This window comes from Ictidomys tridecemlineatus, chromosome 5 (assembly GCF_052094955.1).
Source record: "Ictidomys tridecemlineatus isolate mIctTri1 chromosome 5, mIctTri1.hap1, whole genome shotgun sequence".
NCBI classification, from domain to species: Eukaryota; Metazoa; Chordata; class Mammalia; order Rodentia; family Sciuridae; genus Ictidomys; species Ictidomys tridecemlineatus.
In genome coordinates, this window is record NC_135481.1 from 52,520,429 (window position 1) to 52,534,942 (window position 14,514).

A 14,514-nucleotide genomic window follows, 5' to 3' on the forward strand; every position below is an offset into this window, starting at 1 on the left:
AAAAACCCACACAGATTCATAGAAAAGATTTCTGTAATAGAAAAATGAACCAAACAATGAAATTAGTAATAAATCACATAGAATTACAATTACTAATGACCATAAGATTGGAATTTTAATTATTTTTGAGGAAAAAGATATGAAGAGACCCAAATTCTTTCCTTTCAGTCTTTTGTGGGGGCTGGAGGCTGGGGATTGCCTCAAATCACTTAATTTTAATCTGTGACAGCACTGTTACATAAATGGCTTTGAGGAGAGTGCTTCTTAACATTTACTTCTGTTCCATTTAACACACATGTTTTGAAGAGCAGATATTGGTTTGAAAGCAACATTTCATAAAATTCAGATGACTTATTTGCCCAGTACTTCTGTAAGCCTATTCTGCAGATTAATTTTACTCTAAAACTGTTTTTTTTTTAAATGAAACCCTCAGAAATTGAGGATTCTAATAGTTCACGACCTTGAGCTTTAATGGAGAAAAAGTGGCCTTGCAATCCATAAAACGTGTTAATGTGGGGATAGAAATCTTTATCCTTCCATGTATACTAGGTCCAATCAACAGAATGGATTAGGTCCTGAATAATCTGACATTAGTATTAAAACAAATATTTAAAAAACATGTCTATCCATTACTGGTACATTATGTATGGAGCTTTGGCTCTTGGTATTAAGACATATCTTGATCCCCAAACCGGGTAGTAGAAACCATCATTATATGTGATGTTAGGTAAGGAATGCAGATGATGACTTAGGTCACTTTTTCAATGACCAGCAGAGGAAAGATTTGGCCATTCAATGAGACATTTTAATGAGATAGTGTGTTAAAATGAGGAGAGTGGGTTGGGGATGTAGCCCAGTGGCAGAGTAATTTGCCCAGCATGCACATAGGCCCTGGGTTCCATCCCCAGCAACACACACACACACACACACACACTCACACACTCACACACACTCACACACACACAAAACCCTGAAGGAAGCTTGAAGCCCACATTGCTGCTGTGCTGAAGGGCATCTGTCATGAGCAAACCACACATCAGTGTTCAGATTTCACAACTGAGCCATGCTATAACTAGTGAAAAAGGCATGTCACAGCCTCCGAAGACCATGCACCAATTCAATTTTCAACAAATTGAAAGTGGCACTACATACAGCTACAGTTGTCCTCACTATCCCCAGGGAATTGGTTTCAGGTCCCCATCTCCCAAATCCTCAAATGTTCAAATCCCTTATACAGAATGATATAGCATGTAACTTATGCACACCCTCTCATATGCTTTAGATAAATCATTCAGCTGACTTATAATACTTAGTAGTGTAAATACTATGAAAATAGTTGTTATTCTGTATTGTTCCATAGGGAATAATGACAAGAAGGGAGGGAAAAAAAAGAAAGAAAAAGCCTGTACATGTTCAATGAAGAAGAAACCGTTTTTCCTGAATATTTTTAGTCCGTGTTTAATTGAATCTGAGTACACAGAACTTGTGAATGCAGAGGACTACAACTTTATTATATCTTAATTATTTTTATAATAAAAATTTATTTCTCTTAAAATGTAACCTATCTCATTTTTCATTCAGTTGCTTATATATTTCCAGTACCTATTACTCAGTAACTTGTTTTGTTTTCATATCATTTTGAGTACCTACCATTTGTTTTTATTCTAACAACCCCCAGAGTACAGAAATATGTAGTACCTGGCACCTGCCCTCAGGGGGTTTACATTAGGAATCCTTAAAGATTAAATGATGGCATGTTAAGAATATCAATTCCCAGGGTATAGTGAGGACAACTGTAGTTGTATGTAATGCCATTTTCAATAATGTCATTAACACAGTATAATGCCAAAGTGTCAAATAAAAGGAAGAGATTGTGTAGGTACTCTCAGCTTGTGGCAGGAATCATTGCTGCATTGAATCCGTCAAAGTTTTATGAGGAAGAGGGTAGTAAGCTGGTTCATGAAAGATGAATAAAGACTATGGTGTAGATACCAGTTCTTGGGATGAGGGAGCCTGACTGGTAGCATGTGTCAGTTTCTACAAACATTCCAACGTGGCTGATTTAAAACTACTAACCTAACTCCCTGAACTTGAAGATGGCATATGCTGAAGATTCATCTGCTTCACAAGTGTTTTGAGAAAGGAAAGGATGATCTGAAGTACTCCTAAGAAGTACAATAGCATTGCCTCTCCCCTTCTCTTCCCCAATGCCATATTCAAGCATGGTCCTAATTATATACCAATTACCTTTAAAACCTATATTGAGATAGGGCAGAGGGGTTGGAGGGGAAGGGAGGAGGCGTGGGGTTATTAATGATGGTGGAATGTGATAATCATTATTATCCAAAGTACAGGTATGAAGACACGAATTGGTGTGAATATACTATGTATACAATCAGAAATATGAAAAATTGTGCTCTATAAATGTAATAAGAATTGGAATGCATTCTGCTGTCATACACACACACACACACACACACACACACACACACACACACACACACAAAACTATATTAAGGACTTTCCTCTTAAAGGGAAATGTCACCTCTTAAAGGTGACGATTCTCTGGGGATAGTGATGATCTCAGCTGGTCTATATCCCTTCTTTCTAAGCAACTCTTCTGAGCAGAGCACACATTTCCAAGATAGTGGACTTGAATTAGAATTGCAGGTTGTGGCCCCAGAACAGATCAAAGTTACATATAAGCACAGAATTAGACTGGACTTAAAACTTGGTAGAAGTTGGCTGATTTGCTCTCTCTCTTGGATGCATATTTACAGTGTACAGTGGGGACCCCAAGTCCTGATCTCATCACTCAAGAAATGTTAAAATACCTCTGATAAATCCAATTTTAATTCACCATGACTGCTAAAAACAGAGGCTTTGGAAACTAAAGCAGTAGCAAATCTCTTGATCAGAGTTTTTAAAAGGATATTCAGCAGCTGCAGCTTTGAATACATGTATGTATCCAAAAAAGTTAATATGACTTAAATATTTCTAGTCATTTTCCTGGTGCAAATCCATGGCTGAGGGAGGAGATTCATCCATCCACTCTTCTATCCATCCCATAGAAAGATCAAAATAGACCCCTGTCTTTCTTGCTTCAAGCTTTGTCTCCTTTTATGCTTTTCTTTTCTCTTCCTTGATCCTCCCACCTTTGCTCCCTCCCCTCCCATGAACCTTGATTAGCAGACAACCCACAAGCTTACAAAAACAGCTCTTGAACTGTTTTAACAGTTGCTGGGATGAGATCGCTCCATTGATCCCAAGCAGGAGCCATTAAAAACAGGGGACAATTTCAAACTGTTGCAAAGGAAATTTTATAGCGTTAAAAATAAAGAAAATTGCAACATGGACCAGAACACAAGGCCACAGGCCCTTTGCAATCCCAGTACTGCTTCAACTAGAGATGTTCCAGGTCCTCAGACACAGATTCGCATCAGGTGGAAAAAAGCCTTTAACTTTCTTTGAATCATTTGAACTACTTATTTTTTTCCTGATGCAACAAATATTTATTGACCATCTCCTCTGGCCAAGTACTAATCTTTGGGTGCCTCGGTGAACAGAACAAAGAAAAGGTCCCGCTGTCTTAGAGTCTATCCGCCAGCCATCCACAAAGCTACAGGCTACCTGCTTTGGTTTGGGATGATAGGTTTATTCAGGGGAGCCATAAAAGGGAAGGCTGAAGGCAGAATTCTAGATTTGATAATCATAGAGTCATTCCCCAAATATTGTTTATGTCCATAGTTCTGTCTCTGATTTCCCATATTCATCTAAGTTGGAATAATGACCTGGACTTTGCAAAACACTGAACTTTCCAGAAAGGACAAGACTCTTAGAAATGGTACAAGGTTGGAAACTAAATATACAAACCTTAATTTGTTTGACAGAGCACTGGGAAGATCAAATAATTAAGATAAAAAAGATTATTGACTTCTCTGAGTGTAAATATAATGCCTAGCTCACAGTGTTTGCTAAGAATTACTAAGGATATAGTTACAGTACTACTGGAAGAGTTTTTAAGGTCTAGAATTTCTGCGCATGGTGATAATAAAAAGTGAACATTTTAGCTGGTTTCTTTGTTTCAGATTCTCCCCAGACACTGTACCCCCATTATGCCAGCACCTCATCGGACCACCACCCTCCTCTTCTCCCTTGGTACACTACTTCCTTTCTTCAAACATTTTGAAGATCCATCTCACATATGAAGTCTTTTTAGACCAATCCAGGTCAGGCTGACTCCCAGCACTGGTTTATTCTATGAACTTCTAGAGCCATTACATTCTGTACCTCTGAATTTGTCCTGACTTAAATGCCAAGATAAATGTGCTATGGCTGTTTCCTACCAATCATGGATTTCCTCAAATAGAATGTGATGAGAGGAGAACTCATCACCTACCAAGTGAGAGTAATTGTTCCTCACTGGTAACGGGTGAAGGTGTCCTGCCTGTGTAGACCACATTCCTCAAAGGCCTTATTCCTCTTGCGGTAGGCAAGTTCATCAATGTCCCAGCTTGGGCTTGAATTTGGTAGTACTCCCTGATGATCCAGCTATGTCTACCAATGTCTAATGTTCTGACACAGCTGGCCCACCAGGAATCTTCTAGGAGGGAATGGGAGAGTGAGACCAGCAAAGATGATCTGAGAACATTTAATTAATAAGGAGAAGAATGATACCAAGTGGGGATTTATGCCTGGGAGAAAAGGAAAAAAAGTAAATTTAGTGAGCCTTTGGGACTCCTATATTACACTCTGGGGTCTCCATAATAGAAAATGTCTCTCAAAGGGTTGGGACCCTGCCCACCTTTACTGCAAATCTCTTTATAGCGTCTGCAGCATGATTTGTAGACAAGCATTAGGAGTCCCTTGGGAGGAGCAATCTGATGGGTGAAAATAGCATCAGGAAGGGGTGGCCAGCAAAAGTGATACCTGGCAAGGGTGACCAAACCCAGCAGCTGCCACTTATTTATTGTGAAGCCCAAACATTGATTGCAAAACATACTGGTTCCACGTACTAAGCTAATGAACTCCGTCTGCATTCTTTTATTTATCGTTCACCATTCTATGAGGTATTTAATTTCACAGATACAGAGTAACAGAACCAAGGTGGTCACTAACTGGATTTGTTCAAGAATATGTGTGAGGTACACCCCAGGAAACATCAGGTATCTTGTGGAATAAGCTCTCTGGGAACCGCACATCTGCGAGTGAGTTTTTCCATGAATTTTTCCCACAGGTATTTTATGCATGTGACTCCGTTTAATTTCACAGGTTGGTGAAACCCTGAAAATTGGGAATGCAAATAATTAAAATAATCATACTGGGTTAAGAAGAGGGAGAGAAGCACAAATCACAAATATAACCAAGTAGTCCTGCTCAAATAAGGGATGCCACTGTCCTGATGTCCCCGGGGCAGTTCTGTAACTAGGCAGGAAATGATTAGCACTGATTGCTGGCAGACTGTTGTCCCCTGCAGGGTGAGAAGAGGGAAGACAGCCTTGGGGATGTAGGAGAGGGAGTGGGCTGCTCTCACTCTCCCTGCTACCACCCCTGGGGGGACGCTAATTAGACAATATCTACTACTAGACCCCTGAGCTACATTGAGACCTTGGTTCTCAGTCTGAGCTGCAGGCATTGGAACCATCTCGGGGCCTTAAAAATGGCCCCACTAGGAGCACCCAGCTAGCTTACTCAGTAAAGCATGAGACTTAAAAATGGTCCCACTGCTCCCTCGGCGATTTTTTATTTAATTGGTCTAGGGTAATGCTGGGTGAGGGGCATCAGAACTTCTCAAGCACTTCACACAGTGCTTGCCTCCAAGAAAAGAAAATCTCTCCTTGAGTAGCAAGTATTCAATGAAACCACTTTGGAATAGTAAAGTAGGGCAGGGGACAAATTGATTCAAGACAGTGAATTGATCTAGCCTCTTATTTCAAAGGTGATCTTCAGACTAGCATTAGCCACATCCCACGGGAGCGTCTTAGAAACACAGAATCTCAGACCCTACCTACTGAATCAGAATCTACATCTTCAATGATCTCCATGTGATGAGTATGTATATTACTTTGAGAGTAGCAGCATTACTTTGTTCCCATTTTGTTGCTTTAGGAACATCTGTTTCATCATTTATTTTCCTTGGAAATTCCCCCCATTCCCTTTTTTTTTTCTTTTAAAGAGCATAGTTGCAATTTTCTCTGTCCTTCTTCAAGTACAGGAAAGCAAGAAGAGCAGAGAACTGGGATCTTGTTCATAACTAAGTCTTTTGTAAGGTTTCCTTCTATGGCCCCAGGTGCCCTGGCACAGCTGCTGATATTTAGTTACGTTCTGCACCAGCAATTCTAGCATTTGGGAAGCAAAATTCATTTTTTCTCTCTCTGGATTATGAAAGCCCGGGGCAAAGAAGGTGAAGAAACCAGCAGTTGGAGGAAATCGGTATTGAGAGAATCAGGTGTAGCAGCAGCGAGGTCAGAACTGTTTTTGTTTTAGGTTATAGCATTTTATTTCGGCCACAGTGATCTTTTCCTTTATGTGGACATGGAAGAATTTCTTTAATAAGGCCACAAACAAAGGTTTGTAGTTTTAAAGGGCTCAGCATTTGACTAAAGTCCTTATATTGAGTTACACTCCAAACAGAAATTATGCTCTCACTGTTTGGAATAATTACTTTCGGAAACATTTGGGGAAGTCCTCTCAACCATGATCTTCAGCCACTTGTAACAGTAATTGTTCCATTGAATAAGGGAACCACAACCCCATTTACCTGACATCAATGCCTGCTTTTCTTTTCATCAAGTAATAAAGAGACTCACTTTCTCAGATCCCAGATCTCCTTTTTAAACAAACCTGTTCGACTCCTTGTTTCAGTTTTAAGAATAAAGACCTGTGCTATTGAGTATAGTCAAAACTAAAACCTACTCAGAGAGGAAGGAATTTACACATACTGGGGAACTCTTTGGACTTTAAAGGATGTGGGTGACTTGGAAGCAAACTGTGCTTATTCTTGCAAAGTTGCAGAATTATGCTTTATAATGTTTGCATTTGGAAAAATTAATTATGATCCTAAGTCATGGGTTAGAAATATAATTAAACTGATTAGTGTCATAGGACAAAAATAAAAAAGCAAGACCTGTGACAGCTTCTGAGTCTCCCCACCCCCAGAAAGGCTCTTAAGGGAACATTTAAAACATAGGCTTTTGTTCCATCAATCTAACGTGCTCAGGTCAGGTGGACCCTGCAGCGTGGCTGAAATATTTCAAAGAGTCACTCACAAATGTGTCATTTGACCTGCTGTTCTTCCAAAGAGGTATGAAAAATGTGTTTCTTGCTGAGATAACTTGAAATCACATAAACATAATCTCTTTAATTCTTTCTAAATAATTCCATATTTTAAGTCTAAACACAATAGAACACAAAGCTTCTGGGATTAAAAAAAAGTTTTTTTATTTTTTATTTTTTTGTATGTGGTGTTGTCAGATTTCTTCTCTTCCAGTTTGTATTAGTTTGATCATAAGAGTATAATTTACGTTTTAAGCCAAGAAAACATATTTCCCTCTGTTTACACATACATATACAAAGAAGGCAATGTTGTCACTTGGTTATATGTATGAGTGTGCTTTTATAAGAATGATATCTTAAAGTCAAGACAAATACTCTTATTTATAATTAACCATCACTTGGTAGATCAGGGGAGAGACATCGGCAAGCCTTGTAACAAATTGAACAATATTTCCTTGTGTAAAATTGGTTCTGGTCCATTGTTTTTATTTATATGAAATAATGGTACTCACTCGAGTTTGTAATAACACTGTCATGGCTGAAGGGAGTTTGCTTTAGGTATTATATCTAGTATCTGCTCCCTCTCCCTTCTTTAAACAAAATCTCCAAGGAGAAAATCTGAATGTGGCTTGGATTTAAGAAGAAAAAAAAGTCTTCCTAAATCTCACTATGTAGGATGCTATTTTAGATTGTTTTAAGATTTTTAATAATTCTAGTTTGTTTGCTCTTGGCATTGAGCTTTGGATAACAGAGAAATTGCCTTATTCTTAGAGGAGAATTATCAGGCTCGGAGGTGCCATATTCTAATGCTTTCAGTTATTACAATGTTCTATTAATTTCCTTTGCTCTTTTATGAGGCAAGTCTACCTAACCTTTTGCCCAAACAGGAGTATTGGTTATAGGAACTCCCCAGCAGTAGATAAATTTAGCAGTTTGAAAGGGTTTGCTTTTCTTTACCACCACTAGAGTATGCTCTAGTGCCATAAGATCCAAAATGTTTTTTCTTTAGATGGTCTACAAGGTGGGTAGATGAAATGCCTAGGGGGGAAAAAATCTCTTCTTTGTAATTACAGAAGTATCCCTTTGATGGCATGGGTAAGACCAAATTGTGTTCACTAATTAATTAATTAAGATGGAACTGAAGAATTTAGCTTCAATATCGACACATAACAATACTCTGAATGAGATCATTTTTATTTGTTTTTTTAATTAGCTTCATTTAGCTCCATTGGGGTGATGAGAACTACTATTTCCCCTCCTCCTTGAGTTATATTTCTTTACCTTTTATTTATAAAATAAGCATCACTGTGGGCCAGTACAGGGATGTACACAGTAGGGTTACTTGGGCAGAATTCACTCTTTTGAAGAAAGAAGTTTGCAAGCAAGAGTGCTTATCCCATTTTTGTTTATCTCTACTGTGTTTTTCTTTTTTAATCCAACCATGATCAGAGTGGCTCACTTTCATCAATGCCAGTAGATTGTCTGGAAGGAGATGGTTTGGCTTGAGTGCCTTTTGCCCTTATCTTGAGACCATGGCAGAAGACCCTTCATTGGAACTTGGGTGCCCTGACTAGCCTCCTCATCCCAGGAGAACACTGTCCTGTGGGGACGACAGCAGCATGCTCCTTCCTGGGATCCTAGCAGATCTTTACAGCACATCCTTCTGCATCCCTCGATGAGGATAGAGCACCATCTTCCATTTTTATTCCTTCCTAGGAGAAAGTAGGCCACTGAGACTTTTCTCCAGGCATGTAGCCCTTCAGTTTTCCTATGTCTCCAGGGACCTGAAGTTCTTTTGCTCCTGATGCTTTAAATAGCTTTGGACCCTAAATAACTTCCTCCCTCAGGGTGTCAGTCATACTTGTTCCAACAAATTCTACAAAGTCCTTGTAGCTGGGACTACTTTCTCCCTCCATGTCAAAGTCTTTTTGCTCAGAATTTGGTGACCACCACCTCTGGAGCTCAAATTCTGACCAGAAGGTAAACCAAGAGTACATTCACAAAAATATGTAGCTGGTTATGCAAGGACAGTGAAGTCCAGCTCTGTGGCCACCCTGGGGCTGATTGACCCTGGAGAGCCCACAGCCAACAGAACTATCTGAGATGGTTCATTGTAGCAGGATTCTTCTGCCCCTGTATGGGCCTGGAGGTACTCCAAAGGTGTCCTACCACTCATGTGATACTTGATGCTCCCCTATTCCTAGGAATCTCAAATTAGATTTAGAATAGACATTATTGCCACCTTCTCTTCAGTTGGAGTGGTGGTGGTGAATGTTCTTCAGCTGAAGGTTTCTCTTGACAATGGAGAAACAAGGTATCTTAGGAGATTTAGAATCCCCTTCAATAATCTCTACTTTCCTTTTCAAAGATGCCCCCAAATAAAAATACAATCCAAATAAAATAAGTACACTTTCTATGTAAGTAACTTGAAGCCAAGCCATGAAATGAGTGGTACTTCCAAATTCTAGTTAAGTTTCACATGGACATCTTGAGCCATCATTTTTCTGGCATGGTGGAGACCTTACCTAGGGTCCTGATCAGATTTCCAGTCTAGGAACTTACAGGAGCCAGCCCCTACTGGATTCCAAGCCTCCCAGGACAAATGAGAACAATCTGACCTACTCCTGATCCTGGGATTCTATCAGGACCAGGAGGTCAACATGCCAGGTTTTGTGGACCTCAGTGGTGTCTGAGAATATCCAAGAATAATATTCATGTGATGAGCAGAACGCAAGCTCACCTCTTGCTACTCTCTTGAAGTTCCTTCAGCGTCTATGCTTGTGTTATGCACCTCTTTAGGCAGAAAGAAGTAAATGCAAACCCAACAATCTACTTCCAAGTTAGGCAGATCCTGAAACTATGTATGAAGGGCTGGGGATATAGCTCAGTTGGTAGAATGCTTGCCTCACATGCAGTCCTAGAAAAGGAAACTATGTATGAAAAGAAAACAGGATCCAAATTCCTCAGCTTATTAGTTGTGTAATCAAGATATCTCCCCACCATATGTGTGTGTATGTATGTATGTATGTATGTATATATATATATTTTTTTTTCTTAAGTAGAGGTGATATGAGATACCAGATTTAGGGTTGTAGGCCGACACCCCAAAAGTAAATATCACTGCTATTAACTTCGAGAGAGTCAAGCTAGGAGCATTAACTGATCAGTTCATGTAAAGATGATTCACTCAATCATATTTGTCAAAAACCATCTTTAAAAAATAATGTACTAGGGGATGGGGTTGTGGCTCAGAGTTAGAGTGCTTACCTAGAACATGTGAGGCACTGGATTTAATCCTCAGCACCACATAAAAATAAAAAATAAAGATATTGTATTCATCTACAACTTAAAAAATATTTGTTAAAAAAGTATTATTCTTACATGGGCTTATGTTACTTACCAAATAAGCTGTAATTTCAATGCAACAAAGGTTTGACAGACTTGCAAAAAAAAAAAAATCTGAGATTTGTACAAAATAAATATTTTTCTACTACAATATTGAATGTTCACCATTGAACATATCATGATATATTGGCTGTTTTCATCATTGTAGTCATTTAACTGCAATACTATTATTAATATATTATGCAATATAGAAGTTGGAGATATAAAAATGAAAAAAAAAATGCATGTTTCCAACTTTTGAGCCATTCACATTCTACCTAGGGACAGAAAGACACACACACTTCAGGATTGTGAAGTCTGCTAAATAGAACCTATCATGCATATTTTTTGTTGCTCACAGTTGATGGTAATGAGCATGGATAAACTCATATCAAAATACAAATGCACTTATATCTGAGAGTATTTTCCCCAAAGTATTTAACCCATTCAGTCTAGATACAGGAATTGTGACTCAACTATTGTGAACAGAATGTGAGACTAGAATTCAATTCCAGTTCTACCACCAACCAGCTGTGTGGCTCAGGCCAGATGCTTGACCTCCCTGATGTCTGCTTCCTTATCTATAAAGTGAGTAGTTGTAACTTTAGATCAATGAGCTCCAGACCAAGATAATCAACAAGATCACCCAGGAAGCTTCAGAATTATTCAGATATCCAGGCTCTTGCTGGAACTGCTAATCAGCATCTCCAAGGGTGGGCCCAGGAATCCACATTTTAAAAAAGCTCCGCCAAATATTATTAATGATCAGCCAGATTTAAGAAATGTGTGGTAGAGGACTGGTCACACTTGACCTTTCTTGAACATATATTTTTATTTTTGTGGTTTCCCCCCACACACTATTTAAAGACTATCTTGGAAGAATCTCTTACATTCATCTCTGACTCTTCCTTTCTTGTCCCTGCTTCTTTTGGGTCCACCTGTGCAGCCCTGGACACCCATCTCTGTTCTTCCTGTGTCCTCACGATGCAATGGCTGGGGGTCCTTCATTTTTCTGACTGCTTGTGGTCCTGTCCCCATAGCTCAACAGTGCCCACAGCAGAAGCCACTTCTCAGGATAAACCCAGCCCTACCCAGTGCCCCATGTAAAACAAAAATCTCTGAGACTCTGGAGTCAATCCTAGTCCAAGAAAACAGCTTAAAAAATGACCTAGAGGCTCAATATCACACTTAGGGGTGCAGATAAGATGGTATCCCATCATGGTTAATGTGAGGGCCTGGCTGGGTGACTTCCTAAGTCACATAGCCAGTGAGTGATAGAGTAGGAAATTCAACCCACAAATTTCATTTAAAGGCCTTCACATTAAGCATGATGTCAGCCTCTCTATGGTTTCCTTTTCTTCATCTATAAAATGAGAATAAATATGGTTTCCAACTAATAGTGCTGCTATTAGAATGTAAATGAAGTCACGGGTAATAGTTAAGATTTTCTGAGTGTGTATTGTACATCAAGCAGTGTTCTAAGCTTTACACACATTCTAACTTGTTTCACTGTTGGAGGCAAGTCTCAAAACCAAGCAGCAGGCGGGCTCAGAACCCTTGGTCTCAGCTACTGATCTGTCTCAGCTCCATCTTCTGTCTTGTCTAGCTACCCAGTTCCCCTAGGACTTAGGTTCTTTCTTCCATTTCATCCACCTCTTAAGAGCTCCCTTATGTGAGATCTTCCTTCCCTGCCCCTGTCATTAACTCTGCTCCAGCTGCTGCCATCACCATGAAAGAACATGGTTGGTGTAGCCCAATGGAAGATGAGACACACGTGCAGGAGAATTAAGCACCCCAGTCCTCCTAGCCAAGGCTATTCCAGAACAGCTGATCTTCATAAAAGGGAGCAATATTAGCCAAGATCAGCAGTCACTTAAAATTGGCTTGTGCCATTTGAGTTTGTGAATGTTGGCTGGTACAGAAGAAGAGGAAGGCCAGACAGAAGTAGCCAACCTGGAGAGGTGAAAGAGATTGCCAGACATGATACCAGGTTCTTGAAGGTTTCCAAGCAGGTGGAGACCAAGAGTTACTTTTTAGAAACATTTCAGACTAAGGACTAATGGAGGATGCTGGAGTGATAGTGCTGTATACACAGAACCATCTCTTTTGGCCTAAACTTGGCATTGGTGTTAATGACATCTGCCTTCAAGGGACCATGTAGATAGACTTAGACAATGAACATGTCAGCAGAAGCCACTGTGCAGACTAAGCCCAGAATGTCCACGAATGCGTAAGCTCCCAATGACTATGACTGTGGAAGGGTGGAGGTGATATAGAAAGGAACCCGAATAAGAACTGAATGATTAGGTAGAGGAAAAGTGAAGGAAGGGCAGGAGAGGGAATGTGGGGATAGGAAAGATAGTAGAAGGAAACAGACATTATTACTTTATGTATATATGTGACTGCATGACTAATATGATTCTACAACATGTACACTCAGAAAATGGGAAAATATATCCCGTCTATGTATGATATATCAAAGTGCATAAATGCATTTTACTGTCATGTATAACTAATTAAAACAAATTAAAAAGGGTTAAAAAAAAGAACTGAATGGATTTTCTGATAACCAAGTGAGATAGAGATTCAAAACAGATTAAATTTTATTTATTGAAATAAAGTCAATGTGCTCATGTGTGGTACAAATTTAAATTTGTATCTTCTCCACTTGAGTTACCATTTCTGCAGGATGACCCCACACACCTACCTCCCCCAACCACAAGTCTCAACCTTGCCAACCTAACCCATGCTCTGCACTCAAAGACCGCAGACCTGCTTGCTTGGGTTCATTTCATTCCCCAGCAGCCTTCCCCTGGCAAACTCTGTTAGCCTAATTGCAGCCATCTTCCTTTTCCCCACCCCACTTTATGAATACTATTTTTTTTTTTTGGTGTGTGTGTGTGTGTGTGTGTGTGTGTGTGTGTGTGTGTGTGGTGCTGGGGTTTGAACCCAGAACCTTGTCCATTTGAGGCAAGCACTTTACCAACTGAGCTATATCCCAAGCTCCATGAATACTGTTCTTATTCCCAAGAAATAGAAACTACCCCGAGATAAAACTTACCAGCCAGGAGATGTGCCGGTCTCTCTCTGTTCTCACATTGAGAGATAGGAGACAACTTACTGGCCCCTGAGATGGCGACATACTGGTGTCCCTGTTCCCTCCTTGAGAAGATAAAGGGATATGCTGGTTTTCCTGTTCCCCCTCTGGGAGATAGAAAAACTGTCTGTCTCTGTTCCCAAGAAACAAAATTGCCTTCCACAGATCAGGGGATGCTTACTATGTCAGTCAAGACTAAACCTGCCCCTAGCATGACCATGATTCTAGCCTATAAAAGGAAATGTTCAAGGGGCAGTTGCTGCTGCTGTACCTCTCTTTGTGCAGAGCAGCCTTATCAGGCTCCTGACAATAAACCTGCTTCTTATCCCAGGTGTATGATGATGTGTTTGATCAGTCCTGTGCCACTTTTCTCTCAAATACCTGCCTGCCCCACTTTAGGTCTCAGCTTCTTTGAAGCCACCTATGTAATCCCATAACACCCTGAATTTTCTCTATCATAGCCCTATTACACAGTGTTTCCATCTCCATATTATTTATTGTATCCACTACTGGTTCTTAGTCTGGGAGGATAGAAAACATGTCTGCCACACTTCTACCAAAGCATGGAGCCTAGTCACAGTAGATATTCAGCTGATATTTTTGAAGCGATTAACAATGATAACCAACATTTACTGAGTATTTACTCTGTCAGGTTGGATGCTAAGCACTCGCCCTAGATTATTTTATTTTTATTTTATCCCTGCTTAATAAAATAAAGTGAGGGAAGCTAAGTAACTTATCCAGCTAGTTAGTGATGG